This window comes from Triturus cristatus, chromosome 1_2 (assembly GCF_964204655.1).
Source record: "Triturus cristatus chromosome 1_2, aTriCri1.1, whole genome shotgun sequence".
NCBI lineage: Eukaryota > Metazoa > Chordata > Amphibia > Caudata > Salamandridae > Triturus > Triturus cristatus.
Genome location: NC_140580.1, coordinates 261,558,080 through 261,572,468, shown reverse-complemented (window position 1 = coordinate 261,572,468; position 14,389 = coordinate 261,558,080). Strand labels below are relative to the sequence as shown.

At 52.8% G+C, this 14,389-nt stretch overlaps 1 long non-coding RNA gene across 1 annotated transcript in view; it reads left to right on the top strand.

The window, feature by feature from the left end:
• The first annotated feature begins 5 nt into the window (after positions 1 to 5).
• Positions 6 to 14,389, top strand: part of LOC146867126 (uncharacterized) — a 141,421-nt gene continuing 127,037 nt past the window's right edge. Inside the window, exons 1-2 of the long non-coding RNA XR_014966069.1 lie at positions 6 to 251; positions 2,024 to 2,144. This is a non-coding gene — a long non-coding RNA (uncharacterized LOC146867126). The remainder of the gene's footprint in view (positions 252 to 2,023; positions 2,145 to 14,389) is intronic.

Below are 14,389 nucleotides of genomic sequence, written 5' to 3'. Positions count from 1 at the left end.
GAGAAGGGACGTCGCGGGAAACCAGGAAGAAGAGACTGACAGGGAAGAAGACGCGAAGGAGGGCTCCTGGGAACCCAACTCCAGGAACAGGACTGGTCGAGAAGGCGACCCCCTGCAGAACGCGGATACCAGGGCTGTGGCGGCGGAAGGCGACGAGACCCAAGAAGACCTGGACGTGTGGTGGGATGAGTGGTGCACCCCGGGAGATGTGCAGGAGCCGCCGCTTCCCAGGAGGGTTGCAGCTTGAGGTGGTACGCGCTGCGGGCACAAGGGTGTGTTGGTAGGTTGAGGGTGGATCAAGGAGCCTCATCACAACCGCACTAGAGGGGCTCAAACACCAATTCTGGGTGTTGACAGCCCTTGGGTTGTTTACCCTCCTTCCTTTTCTGCCTCACTACTCAGCACTACCCTACCCCTTTTTAGGGAATAGATTCCCCAACCGGCACGCCCAAGTAACACTTGAACCAGGGAGCACTCAGCTAAAGCCCTATAGACAAAGCGCACCTTATTTATTATTTATTTTTTCTTTCTTTTCCCTTCGGCATTATTTTATTTCACCTGGGTGTGGTGGAAGAATACCCCCCCTATTGTCAAAAATACTAACCGCTTCCTTTTGTTGTGTTGTTCCATCCCCCAAATTCTCCCGGGATCCCATTCTCCAGCAGGGGAACATCTAAAAGTAAGAAAGAAGAGGAAGAACGTGAAGAAACGTTCTATAAAACCTTCCGGACAACACTATGCATATGTATATATGAAGATTTCTCTCATGAACTTGTATGTGTGAAGAATAAAAACAACCACTTTTAACCCATTACGGCCTCCTCGCTTCTGTTTCCGCCCATCCCTCCGACAAAGTCTTTTACATTTTTTATACTTTGATGGTCCCATGAACTGATTGGACTTGTTTTATACATACATCTTATTGAACTCAAATTTAAGAGCAACGTAAATGCCATTATCCCTCGCACCCTTTGCATATGCACTTTAACCAGCTTATAGTGACAGTCGAGTGAAACGGACTACTGTAACGACCGCGCCAGTCTCCATGTATTGCACATGCACTTTTTTTAAAGCCACTGCTTGGAATAAGGTAAACACCATCATGCTGCTCATGTGTTGCACAAGCACTTTATACACCATAATGACAACAGGTTAGTCTCTGGACTGTCGAGGTTAGCCTGTGGGACAGACAATAGTTTTACTTAAATCTACTGTGATTTTTTATCAATTAGATATACCTTGGTGCCTTGTAACGGGCAACGAATAAGTGTATTTATTAGCTTTCATGCATGTACTGTATTGTATTTGTATTTTTACTTTTATGGCCTTATAGGCCGAAATAAAGTATTTGAATTGATAAAAACGATGCCAATGCTTATAATGGTACTCTTGCATCCCTATTATCAAATTTGCCCGTCATGAAGTCTCCATCACCCCGACTCAGAAATACTTGGTCAGGCAGACCCACAGTAAGTAATTGATAGGTCACAGGAGGGGTGGCACATAGCCGGCAGACAAATACGCAAACAGGGAACTCAGGTCCATCCCCCAGTTAATCGCAGTGACACTACAATGGTCCAGGGAAATTGGCCCAAATAAAGCACACATGGCCAGACGGGTGCACGCATTCCCAAAACACCATAAAATCAGATGCCACGTGAAGTTAGGAACACGTAACAAATCAAGACACAGCACACACAGTACACGCAGTGATCCCATGCCGGACATCTGGACAAATTACCCACTGGCCCACATTGTGTCCATGAAAGGTAGAGGCCCATCTGCATTTGTTATTAGGGACCATTTATTTACAACTCTACAGACAATGCCTGCATTCTTTTACCAAACAAGGATCGCCAAATGTACTTTTATAACATCCAAAACTGTATAAAACCCGCTCGGATTGATTGTACTTTGAGACAGTCCTCAGACCCGTTTCTATAAGCTATACTCCCAGCCCAAGTGTTTAATTAAAATAACTGTTCCTGTTTTGCCAAACGCCTCTTTTTTTTGTTTTTTCTAGGTAAATTTAAATTCAGGCAACATTTTGGCGAGCCATTCAGGAGAGATTGGTACCCTGAGCCTGACTGCAGCTGAAGGAAACGGACACCATACGGATGGATTCCATCTGCACAGCAAGGAAGGTGAGCAGATGGCGCAATTGATTGGAAGTTCCTTTGAATCTGCGGAGCAAGGTTCCGTCCTGAATCCGCTGTCAGAGGGTAAGAGACCACATCTGATACTTAGTCCCCAGCATTTGGCGTATGGCAAACTAGGAGGAAGTGCAAAATGTAACCTGAATGCCCTACCACTGACAGAAATCTGGCATGTTACTTATTTTATGCGCAAGGTGGCCTCAGAGGCTTTCCGGCAGAGGTTACCTTTTTTCAATAGTAAGCATGCTGGAAGGGTGACTTGATTGTTGCTTGGACTGCTGGGCATGACACAGATGGTACGCTTGTCCCTGGGTGTGATACAGGGTTGAGGCCTTACCGCTTGGAGCGCTGGGTGTGACACAGATGGTATGCATGGGCCCAGCGTGTGATATAGGGCCGACACCTCAATCTTATTTTTCTGTCTAAAAGGGTTTTCTCAGTACTACTGGTCTCTTAAATGCTGGTGGAATCTGAAAGAAGTGAGAGGTGTTGTTCGCTTGGACCACTGTGCATGACACAGATCATACGCTAAGCCCCTGAGTGTGAAGCAGGGTCTAATTTGGACGTTAGGGAAAGATTTGAATCCGGGAGATTTGGTGTAGCTTGTGTTTGGGCAAGAGGGGCCAGTGGTTCAGAGTTATTCCTTTTCTCTGTGAAAAAACATTGTTTTCTTTTTCCTGGAGCTGATATTGACAGACTATCAGGCTCACTTAGTCCAGTTAACCATGCTGGGCTTTCCCTGGTCACAGGATAGCATGCGCTAGAAGAGGGCTAAGGTATTTTTGACAAAGTCATAATTTTTTCTCGGTCAGTTTTTTCTTATTGTAGTTTTGAAATTGCTATCTTGGCTGAAAAGGGGTGAAACCCCGAAACCGGTCCTAGGATGCTTGTTTCCGGTCCAGGGAAGACCTGGCTTGGCAGTTCGGGCTGGATTGTTCCCATGAGGCACAGGGTCAAGACTGATTTGCATATGGCCTGGGGTGGCATGGTGAGCAAAAGAATGATGGATTTAACCCAGATCTCCTGACTGGGGGTGAATGTTTTGATTTGTTCTGCATTCCGTCCATCAATTGTGTGTCTTTTGCTTTCTCGCCCTAAGTGCACCGGGTATGCCCAGACGTGGGCCCCGTGCTCACTGTGCCACTGGAATCAAGCTATCTTGGCTGAAGAGGTGTGAAACCCCAAAACCGGCCCTAGGATGTTTGTTTTCGATGAAGAAACTGGACCAGAATCACTCACGACCAGCTAACCTCATCACTCAGCAACTCCACCCCAACCATCGTGGAAAATGACGACCCCAACACCGCAACCCGAACCCTGCACAGATGGATCTCCGACAGCGCCAACACCATAGCCCTCCTCAAGAAAAGCAACAACACCCACGCCAAGAAAGCTAGATGGTTCACTACCGAACTTCGAGAGTCCAGACGCAGTTGCCGCCACCTCAAAAAGGCCTGGAGGAACACCAAATCCACAGAAGACCACAACAACTTCAGAGCTGCCACCAACGCCCACCACCAACTCATCAGAAAAACGAGGAAAAAAGTGATTGAAGACAGAATCTCCACTCATGCACACAACAGCAAAGAACTCTTCAACATCATCAAGGAGTTCGCCCAACCCACCAGCGAGTCCATCGACATTCCTCCCTCACAAGACCTCTGCGACAAACTCAGCACCTTTTTCCACCACAAAATCCAGAGCATCTACGACAACTTCGACGAAGACAACCAACACACTGAACCCTCACCAACCACCCCGACACCCTGAAGCCAGCGATCGACAACTGGACAGCCCTCACCACCGAAGACACACTGACGACGATGAAGTAATCTACTCCGGGACCCCACGGACCCCTGCCCTCACCACATTTTCAAACAGAGCCACCGACACCATCACACCCATGCTCTGCCACACCAGCAACCGCTCCCTGGCAACCGCCTCCTTCCCTGAGGACTGGAAACACGCTGAGATCAACCCCCTCCTGAAGAAACCCTCGGCGGACCCCACGCACCTCAAAAACTACAGACCCATCAACCTGCTCCCATTCCTAGCTAAAGTCATCGAGAAAGCCATCAACAGCCAACTCGCCACATTCATCGAAGAGCACAACATCCTCGACTCCTCCCAATACGGCTTCAGAAAAAACACAGTACGGAAACCGCCCTCCTCGCCGCAATAGACGACATCCGCACCTTACTGGACATAGGAGAAACAGCAGCCCTCATCCTCCTCGACCTCTCAGCGGCGTTCAAAACAGTCTTTCACCGCACCTTAATACGCAGACTCCATGACGCAGGGATCCAAGACAAGGCCCTCGACTGGATCCGCTCCTTCCTCTCTGGTAGAACGCAGCAGGTCAGACTCCCCCCTTTCCTCTCGGACCCTACACTTACCCCCTGCGGAGTCCCCCAGGGGTCCTCTCTCAGCCCTACGCTCTTCAAAGTCTACATCGCTCTGCTCACCCCCATCGTCAGAACCTACGGACTCAACATTGTGTCATACACAGACGACACCCAACTCATCCTCTCCCTATCCAACGAACCCACCAACGCCAGACACAACTTTCGAGAAGGCATGGAAGCCGTCGCCAAATGGATGAAAAACAGCTGCCTACAACTAAACACCAACAAAACGGAAGTACTCATCATGGGCCCAAACCCCGACGCCTGGAACGACACCTGGTGGCCCCCCGCCCTCGGAAGCCCGCCCACCCCCACAGACCACGTATGCAACCTGGGAATCATCCTGGACTCAGAGCTCAAAACGGACCGCCAGATCAACTCTGTCTCGTCCTCCTGCTTCCACACCCTCCGCGTCCTACATAAGACCTTCAAATGGATCCCCCTTGAACACAGAAAGACCGTCACTCACGCCCTGGTCACCAGCAGGCTCGACTACGGCAACACACTCTATGCCGGAATAAACAAAAACCTCAGCCGCAAGCTACAGAACATCCAAAACGCCAACGCAAGACTGGTCCTCAACCTGCCAAGACACTGCCACATCTCCCAGCACCTGCTTACACTCCACTGGCTCCCCATCGAAGCTAGAGTCACCTTCAAGATGCTAACCCACGCTCACAAGGCCCTCCACGACACCGGACCAGCATACCTGAACAGCCGACTCAAATTTCACGCACCCCAAAGGACCCTACGATCAGCCCAGCTCTCCTACGCCATGGTCTCCCGCACCAGAAAGACCAGATCGGGAGGCCGCTCCTTCTCCTTCTGCATGGCCAGAGCCTGGAACGACCTTCCGCTCCACCTCAGACAGACCACATCGCTCCCCATCTTCTCAAGAAACCTCAAAACCTGGCACTTCGACAGACCCCTCCTTGATGGACTGGAACCTGCGACCCACCCCTCCATTCCCCAGCGCCTTGAGACCCTTATGGGTTAGTAGTTGCGCTTAACAAACACCTGATTGATTGATACAAGGTATTTGATGTTGTGATGATCTGGTACTGTGGTGCTGGTAGATCAATGCAACAGTATTTTGTCTGAATATTGCTTTTTGTCGATATCTCAATGTGCTATATGAAGGTGTTGCTATTTTCACAATCGTTATTTCATATCACAGTAAAGTCCGCTATTTGCTGCCAATTTGATGACACTTTAACAATTGCACTTGTGACCCTTCCTATGCATTACTATTTTGTGAAATGTGCTTATGATGGATCTGTACATAGCATTGAGCTCATAATAAGTAATTAGGATCAGCAGTCCCCGCGTATAATATTTTCCCCACGACCAGAGTAGAACTTATAAATTCCCAAACAATCCCAGAAAAACTAGCTGTCTCTGTCCCTTGAAAAGTGCCCAACCTATCATGGAGTCGCCACTAAAACACAAGCAAACCAGGTTCCCCACACAGGCAAAAACAGTTAACAAGTATTGCCATGAATAGCACGCACACACAAAGGCACACACGTTTTCCTAGCCAGAGGAGGGCACCTTCGACACTAATATAGTCGAACACACGAGGACACACATACAAACTAAATATAGAGGACAGAAGAAGGACAGGAGAGAGGCACTATTAGAACTGTGGGCCATCTTTGAGGAGGGCCCGGCTGATAATACTATCCCACAGACAATAAGCAAAGCGTCCGCACCTCCCCCGCTATATGCAGGTATGGAGGTGCTCTCCCCGATGCCAGCCATCCCTGCATTAAGATACACCAACCTTTCAGTTGAGGGTGCAAGAGGACCCCCTACTGAACAACAGACTGTTAGGTCTGGGCATGGGGGCCTAACTGGCCGGCAGGCCCAGGGACCACCCCAGTCCATTTCTAGGGCTCCACAAACTCGACCCCCCATCCATCACGTTCAGCCCATCAAGTCACAGTGGAACGAAAAGCGCACACTCCCACCAGCTCAAGTAAAAACATTTGGGTAAGAGGGAGAATCATAGCCCTTCTGGACAATGACACAACTAGCGGGGGTGAGGAACGGGGTCCCAGTCCTCCGGGATGTAGAGATGAGGTGGGAGGGACAGGGGTTTGCTCAGGTAACTGAAGAAACCACAGGTAGCAAGTTTGAAGGCAAGTTGCGACCAAAAAAAACAGTGCATAGCTCATAAAGAAGAAGGCAATCTTATTGGGAATTAGAGGAAAGACATGAACTGAGGAGAGAGAGAGAGTGTGCCTGTGTCATAGAAGCTCAGCCAGAACGTAGAGCAGCGTGCCCTCCTCCTGAGGGGAGCGGGAGTGGACAAAGAGCTCTATTTGTGGAAGAGTCAGTGGCAGAACTAGACGAGAGCTTCCGGCTGGGACCCCATGCCTCACTAGATCATCAGCGTAGGACCAGAAAATCAGAGACCAAGGTACAAACTCAACTAAGACATAGGAGGAGTAGGATGGCACCTTTGCATGCGCACGAGGGGAGCAGTGACAAAGATGTCTGCTGCTCCTTCAGAAGGTACAGGACAGATAGGCTGACCCCCAGGGGCATAACACAGGCCCCCGCATCCCCTGCGGTGCGGGGGGCCACAGAGCTTCAGGGGGCCCCCTCAGCACAGTAGTCGGGCCTGAGAGCTCCGAATTCATTCCGGTGTGGGGCCCCTCCATGTACTTTGCAGGGGGGCCCCCTCAACTTTCTTTACACCAGTGCTGACCCCAAGGGAGATAGTGGCCAGAGAGGAAGGTGAGATCTTCACACAGAAATTTTGCCACTTGCTAATCCGCTGGACCAAGGGAAAGGCCCAGTGTGATAAGCACTGGCAGCAGTAGCAATATTTCAACCCAGAGGACATGGCTGTTGTAGAAGGCTGCATTTGGAATGGAGAGGGAGATCCCAAGTGGAGCTTCCTCTACATGCAAGATTGCCAAAGAGGATGGGACAACAATATTAGGGAAAGACCAGTGGAGTTCCCCCAAACCAGCATGTACCCACTACTGCAGAAGAGCATATCTGGGACCATTAATGTATCCTGGTCTCGGATGGATAAAGAAGGGCTAAGGACCAAATTGCTGCCCTTGCTGAATGAAGCAGGGAAATGGATCTCATGTTTTGAGAAGAACACCACAGGATTAAATCTAGTGATGTTAAAAGTCTGCTAAGCAGTCTCATCGGAGAACAGACTAACATGGTGTTTGCCCGAGCTCGCATCTCAGCAGTCACTCTGACAAACACAGAGCATGATGGGGCCACATTGAATTCGTACAGGCACCAAATCTGGACGGCCCTGAGGGAAATGTTCTCTGACTGCCTAGATGTAGGAGGGTTAATGGTGGAAACTATGAAACATAGGAAGACCATAACTGTGTTTCTGGATAGAATGAGGGAATGATGGGGACAAGAGACAAGACAGCCATGGACTGACACAGGCCTGCAAGTTGAATTCTTTTTTTTTTTTTTTTACTTTATTTAGAAGATTTTAACATACGCAGGCTATGGTCTGACATTGCAGACACCAAAGCAAACAGCATACATGTAGGTGCAGAACTGTACTCATTTAACAAGTTGCGTTCTTTTATAACAACCTCAAAAAAGGGGTTACCCACAGAGAGAAAGAGTGGTTTGGACTGTAGTAGGGTTAGATACCAAACCCTGGCAGGAGATACAGGCCCACATATTGCACAGTTACAAAAAGAAAAAAGAAAAGGTGATGGAGAAACAGGATCAATCCCAGAGAGACACAGCTAAGTTGGTCCAACACAAGTTGAAAAAGACCACCCTCGAGGGGACCGTGGTAGCCCTGAATGTACAAATGGCGTCAGTCTTGAAGGCGACTCCATGGCAAAAACCCAGAGGGTTCCAACCGAACTGCAATGGCAGGAGTTAGGGAATGGTTGGCAGCAGCCAAACCTCAAAGAATGGTACTATTGCCACAGGATGGGCCACATGGCCGACTGATGTCGGCTAAAAGCATATCGCGTATAGAGGTCAATGGACATGGGCCAGTCCCCGCCAAACCCTCATCCACAAAGCCAAACACAGGAGGACCTGAACCAACCATGCGCCCAGACTCAGGAAAGTCGGAAGGGAGGGGTAACTGTCTGGGAAGGCAATGCCTTCATGCAAAACAGAACTCAAATATGCAGTAAGTCAAAACCCCCAATACCGAACCATCCATTTCATGTGCGCCTCACAATTCACTGTATCAAGTTTCAAAAGAAGGACTAATGAGACAATATTAAGAATCCACGCCTTTACTTGAGCTCGGGAAATTCAGTGCAGCTGTACGTGGTTTGTCGATTGTATATCCTCACTAGAGTCTGCCATTTTGAGTGCCGGCAGGAGCCTAGCTGCTTCTCTGCTGCTGATGCTGGGCAGCTACCCTCCAGTCCTTAAAAGCAGGCACCCATGCCCCGGCACCCACAAGTCAATTGGGACGGGTTCCAATAACCAAATCGAAAGTACTCCATTCTCAGGCCCCCAGCCCGGGACTAAAATTGCTTCATGGCGTGAAGTTCCAACTGCGCCTCCAAAGGCTAGCAGCCTCCAGCCAATGGAAGCCCACTTTATGTTCCAAAATGAAGCTGTCCTCTAGTGTCAGGAGTCAGGGTTCCAGTATGTTCAGGATAGTGAAAACCCATTCCCTCCACCACATAGGATCTGACAAGTTGCAAGGCGCCGCATTGCGCCAAGTCAGTCTGGGGGGAAGGTCTGCCCGAACAGCCAACTATCCCAGTCCATCACCTTCATTGGACGAATTCTGACAAATTATTGAACATAGATTACAGGTTCTCCATGCAGCAATGTTTTCTCCTCACTTTTCCCTAAACATTTTTTTCCAAGCATCCGAAAGCCTACTAACAAGGTTGTTGAATGTTGGTTCCTTCTAGCATGGTTACCCCCACTTTTGCCTGGTGTCTGTGTATTTTGACTTAGTCTGCTGGGTTCCTGCTAATCAGGACCCCAGCAACTTGCTCTCTCTCTGACATTTGCTTGCTAAGTACTTTGGTACCTTCATAATTTGCTACTTGTTGGACCCGGCCTCGTAGAATGGCCCTCCGTGCCCCCGCACCACCGAAACCTGGTACCTGCAGCCCAAGCACACGGCCCAGCCGACCCTTCCCACCAGGACACCCGCACCAACCCCGGACATCCCCGTCCATGGCCTCTCTCCTTTCGGCCACCCCGGGCCCGCGTGCCCACTCCATGCAACAAGATGGCCGCCCGGCCCCAGCGCGACCCGGGCCTCGAGGCGCCACTCCGGCTGGAGGACATCACGCTTCCAGGGGATGAGAGAGGGAGGAGCAGTTTCTATCGCACCTCTGAACTCCCCTGGGACGATGGGTTTCGATCGGCCCTCCGGCCTCCCTGCGGGCTGGCTCCGTGCCTGCTGGGTGTCTGGGACTCCTCCCGACCCGGCCCTGAAAGGATCAAAAGACAATAGCAGGAAACCCCGACAAGCGGCCCCCAGGTGACAAGACCCCTGCCTGCACAGACTCCGGACATCAAAGAGGGGTCGACCTATAACAAGGGGTGCTCTGAGACTGTCCGGGAGATTCGACGCTGGAACAACGAGAGCCTGCCGACGCGGTCGCGGCTCCTGGAACTTGAACCCACCTGAGCCCTGCTGAGTGACTCGCGGCTCCCTGAAGATCGTAAGACCTCCGAACTTGTACCTGAGCCCTGCTGAGTGACTCGCGGCTCCCTGAAGATCGTAAGACCTCCGAACTTGTACCTGAGCCCTGCTGAGTGACTCGCGGCTCCCTGAAGATCGTAAGACCTCCGAACTTGTACCTGAGCCCTGCTGAGTGACTCGCGGCTCCTTGAAGATCGTAAGACCTCCGAACCTGCACCTGAGCCCGCTGAGTGACTCGCGGCTCCCCCAGACTCTCACGGTCCCGCCGGACCCCGACTCCGACCACGTATCCCCCAGCTCGAGGATTGTGAGCTGTGCGCCGGATACGTCCCTACTTTGAACCGTTACCAGAGACTGTCCCGCTACCCCCTACCTTTCCGAGACTCTTGAGCCCGTGCTCACCTTGTACATATTTGCAGTGATACCTATTTGATAAAGCTTGTTTTCTGAGAATACCCAGTGTGGTCACTCTGTGTCGTGTGGTGCCAGAAGTACGATCCTAGTTGCGAGATTGCTCCCCCTGGGGAATCTCCCGCCAGTGCCCGGCTACGATACTACACGGGTGGGACTCAGGGTAGTCAGGACCCCCTTCCGGGCTCCTCTGAGGTCACCGTCTAACATTGGTGGCAGCGGTGGGATTCGGGCCCATCACCTAGAGATCGTACAGTGAACAACGGACGCACGACCAACAAAGATGGCAGAAGGAAGCGCCATGAGCTCCGCAGAAACCAACGCCAACAGAGTGTTCCAGGTGGAGCATCTAGAAGAATACACACACAAAGAGCTAAAGCAATTTTGCAAAGAACTTAAAATCGCTACCACTGGCCTCAACACTAAGGAAGACTTGCAGAAAGCACTGAAAACTTGGGTGGAGACCGGGGCCTCCCGCCCGGAAGGCACGGGGGAGCGCCCCGACGAAGCCGAACCCCCTCCAAGTGAAAGCAGCGACAATCAGGTGCGAGGCATCGTACCAGACGGGGGCCTATCCCCGGAAGAACTCGCGGACAGAGAGAGAAGCCGCAGTCATGAACTCGAGTTAGCCAAACTCAAAATCGAGGGCGAATTGAAGTTAGCGGAGAAAAAGCTAGCGGTAGAGCAAATGCGCGTACAGGGCGAACTGGAAGAAAAGAAGCTCCAACGGGAGCACGAAGGAAGGAAGCTCCAACTAGAGCACGAACGCAGCTTAAAGGAACTCGAGCTCAAGGCCCGAAATGAGGACGGGAGGCCCTCGGGAAACCAAGAGACGGCCCCCCCAGCGGAACAGAAGGTCCACATCCCCAAGGATGTGGTCAAGGAATATTATAAAAACTATGACATTCAGCAATGGTTTCGGGCCTACAAGGTCGCCATGACCTCCCATCGGATCCCACAGAAGGATTGGGGGGCGGGGTTGTGGGGGCGGTTTCTGAGCGAAGGAAGGGACACCCTGCTCGACCTACCCCTCTCCCTGCAGACCTCCTACAGCCACATGAAAGAGGCTCTCCTCACAAGATACGGCCTCACCCCAGAAATGTACCGCCAACGGTTCCGGGACTGCAGGAAGATCCCGGGCACCACCTGGGTGGAGTATGTAAACTTTTTTAGTAGGGCCTTCGATGGGTGGGTCAAGGGCAGCAAAGTCACCACCCTTGCCGAACTCACTGATCTCATGTTATGGGAACATCTGGCTGCGAACTGCTTCATAGAGCTACGTCAACATCTGCTGGATAGCAAGCTCACAGATCCCCGGAAGCTGGCTGTGGAGGCCGACCGCTGGAACAACACCCGGGTCTCCCGGGGCATGGTAGGAGAGTACCCCCGAACCAGTCAGGGACCACCCCGCCAGAGAGGGGGAGGGAACCAGGGAGGGCCGAGAGAGTCCCAGCCTAGCCCCCCGAAGACACCACCTCCACCTTTCCCGGCGCCCCCCCCCACCAGTGACCGGGCCCCCGGGGAGACGGGGACACCGGGTGACCGTCACATGCTTCCGTTGCCAGAAACCCGGGCACTACGCCAATGACCCAGAGTGTCCCATGGCCACCCAAGTCCCCCCTGCGAGACAGATAGCCAACGTAGCCCTGGGGGAGGAGGTTGAGGAAGCCGATGAGTGGGAACCCGCCGCGATGGCCCTAGTATCCCTGGGAGATAGGGAAATGATCCCTGGTAGCCTCCTACCCTCCAACACACAGAAATATGGGCAGCTCGTCAAGATCAATGGCCACCAGGTAGAGGCCCTGCGGGACACCGGGGCCAGTATCACCGGTGTCCTCAGGCACCTAGTCCCCGAGGAGCAGATCCTTCCCAATGTCTTTTGCCCCGTAATATCCGCAGACAATAGGGAAAGTATGTGTCAAGTAGCCCTGGTGCCATTTGAGTGGGGAGGGGTGATAGGTAAACTCAAGGTGGCCGTAAGAACCTCCCAGCCGGTCGACTGCCTCCTAGGGAACGACCTGGAGAGTTCTCCCTGGAAGCACGTAGAGCGCAAGGCCCACCTAGGAATGATGGGACTCCCCGAGTGGGTGTGTGCCACCACCCGATCTATGACAGCCCGACTCACTCCCCGGAGAGAAGTCGAGAGCACCCCGGTCGAAGAAACCAGTACCGTCCCCGCCGAGGGTCCTCCCGTTCCCCCATCAGAAGGGTCCGTCGCCAGCGACGAACCCGCACCATCCGACCCCGCCCCGGTCCCCGAGTTGGGGGATCTACCCGAGTTGGCCCATTGGCGCCACGAGGGCGGGCCCACCCGGTAAGAATTTTGCCGGGAGCAAGCCACCTGTCCTTCCCTGGTCGGGCTGCGGCGCCAGGCCGAGGGCCAAGCCACAGGTGACCAGACCGGAACGCACCGAATCTATTGGGAGAATAACATCCTGTATAGTGAGCAGAAGTCGGTGGAGCTGGGATCCGGACGGGTACTGGTGGTACCCCTCCGCTTCCGAGATTTCCTCCTGGGCTTAGCCCACGACGTCCCCCTCGCCGGCCACCTGGGTCAGGACAAGACCTACAGCCGTCTCGTGACCCATTTTTATTGGCCTAAGATGAAAGCAGCGGTAGAGGCACACTGCAAGTCCTGCCCCACGTGCCAGGCCAGTGGGAAGAGTGGGGGGAAGCGCAAGGCTCCCCTCCAACCCTTCCCGGTCGTCAGTACCCCCTTCGAACGAGTCGGAATCGACATCGTGGGGCCACTGGACCCCCCCACCTCCCAAGGTCACCATTTCATCTTGGTCCTAGTAGACCACGCCACCCGCTATCCAGAGGCTATTCCCCTACGCACCATTACGGCCCCCGTGGTGGGCCGGGCCCTGATGGGGATCTTTTCCAGGGTGGGTTTCCCCCGCGAGGTCGTGAGCGATCGCGGCACTAATTTTATATCAAGGTATATGACGTCCCTGTGGCAACAATGTGGGGTGTCCTATAAGTTCACCACCCCGTACCATCCCCAAGGGAACGGCCTAGTAGAGAGGTTTAATAGGACTTTGAAAGGGATGATCGCTGGCCTAGAAGAGCCCCTCCGGCGTAAGTGGGACGTCCTGCTCCCCTGCCTCTTGTTCGCTTACCGAGAGGTCCCCCAGAAGTCCTTAGGGTTCAGCCCGTTTGAATTACTCTATGGACACCCCGTCCGAGGTCCCCTCAGTTTGGTTAAGGAAGGGTGGGAGGCAGCACCCCAGACCACCCCCCGAGATGTGTTCCAATATGTCCTGACCCTCCGGAACCAGACCAGGAGGTTCCGAGAACTGGCCGAGGCCAACCTGGAGGCGAGTCAAGAAGAAATGAAGCGCTGGTACGACCAGAATGCTGCTCTGGTCGAGTTCCAGCCGGGCCAGCAGGTGTGGGTCATGGCCCCCGTGAAGCCTGGCACCCTCCAGGACCGATGGACTGGGCCCTACAAAGTGGTTGAGAGGAAGAGTCAAGTCACCTACTTGGTGGACGTCCAGTCGCCTTGGGATCCCCTCCGGGTCCTGCACGTGAACCGCCTCAAGCCTCACTTCGTGCGGACAGAACTGAGCCTCCTGCTGGCCACCGATGACGGGGCCGAAGATGAGTCGGATCCCCTCCCGGACCTCCTGTGTGTCAAGGAGCAGGATGGCTCCGTGGAGGGAGTGAACCTCTCCCCAGCCCTCACTGCCCAGCAACAAGCGGACTGCCGCCAGCTCCTCAGACAATTTTCCGACCTCTTCTCCCTGACCCCCCGGGTCACCAACTGGTGTGTTCACGATGTG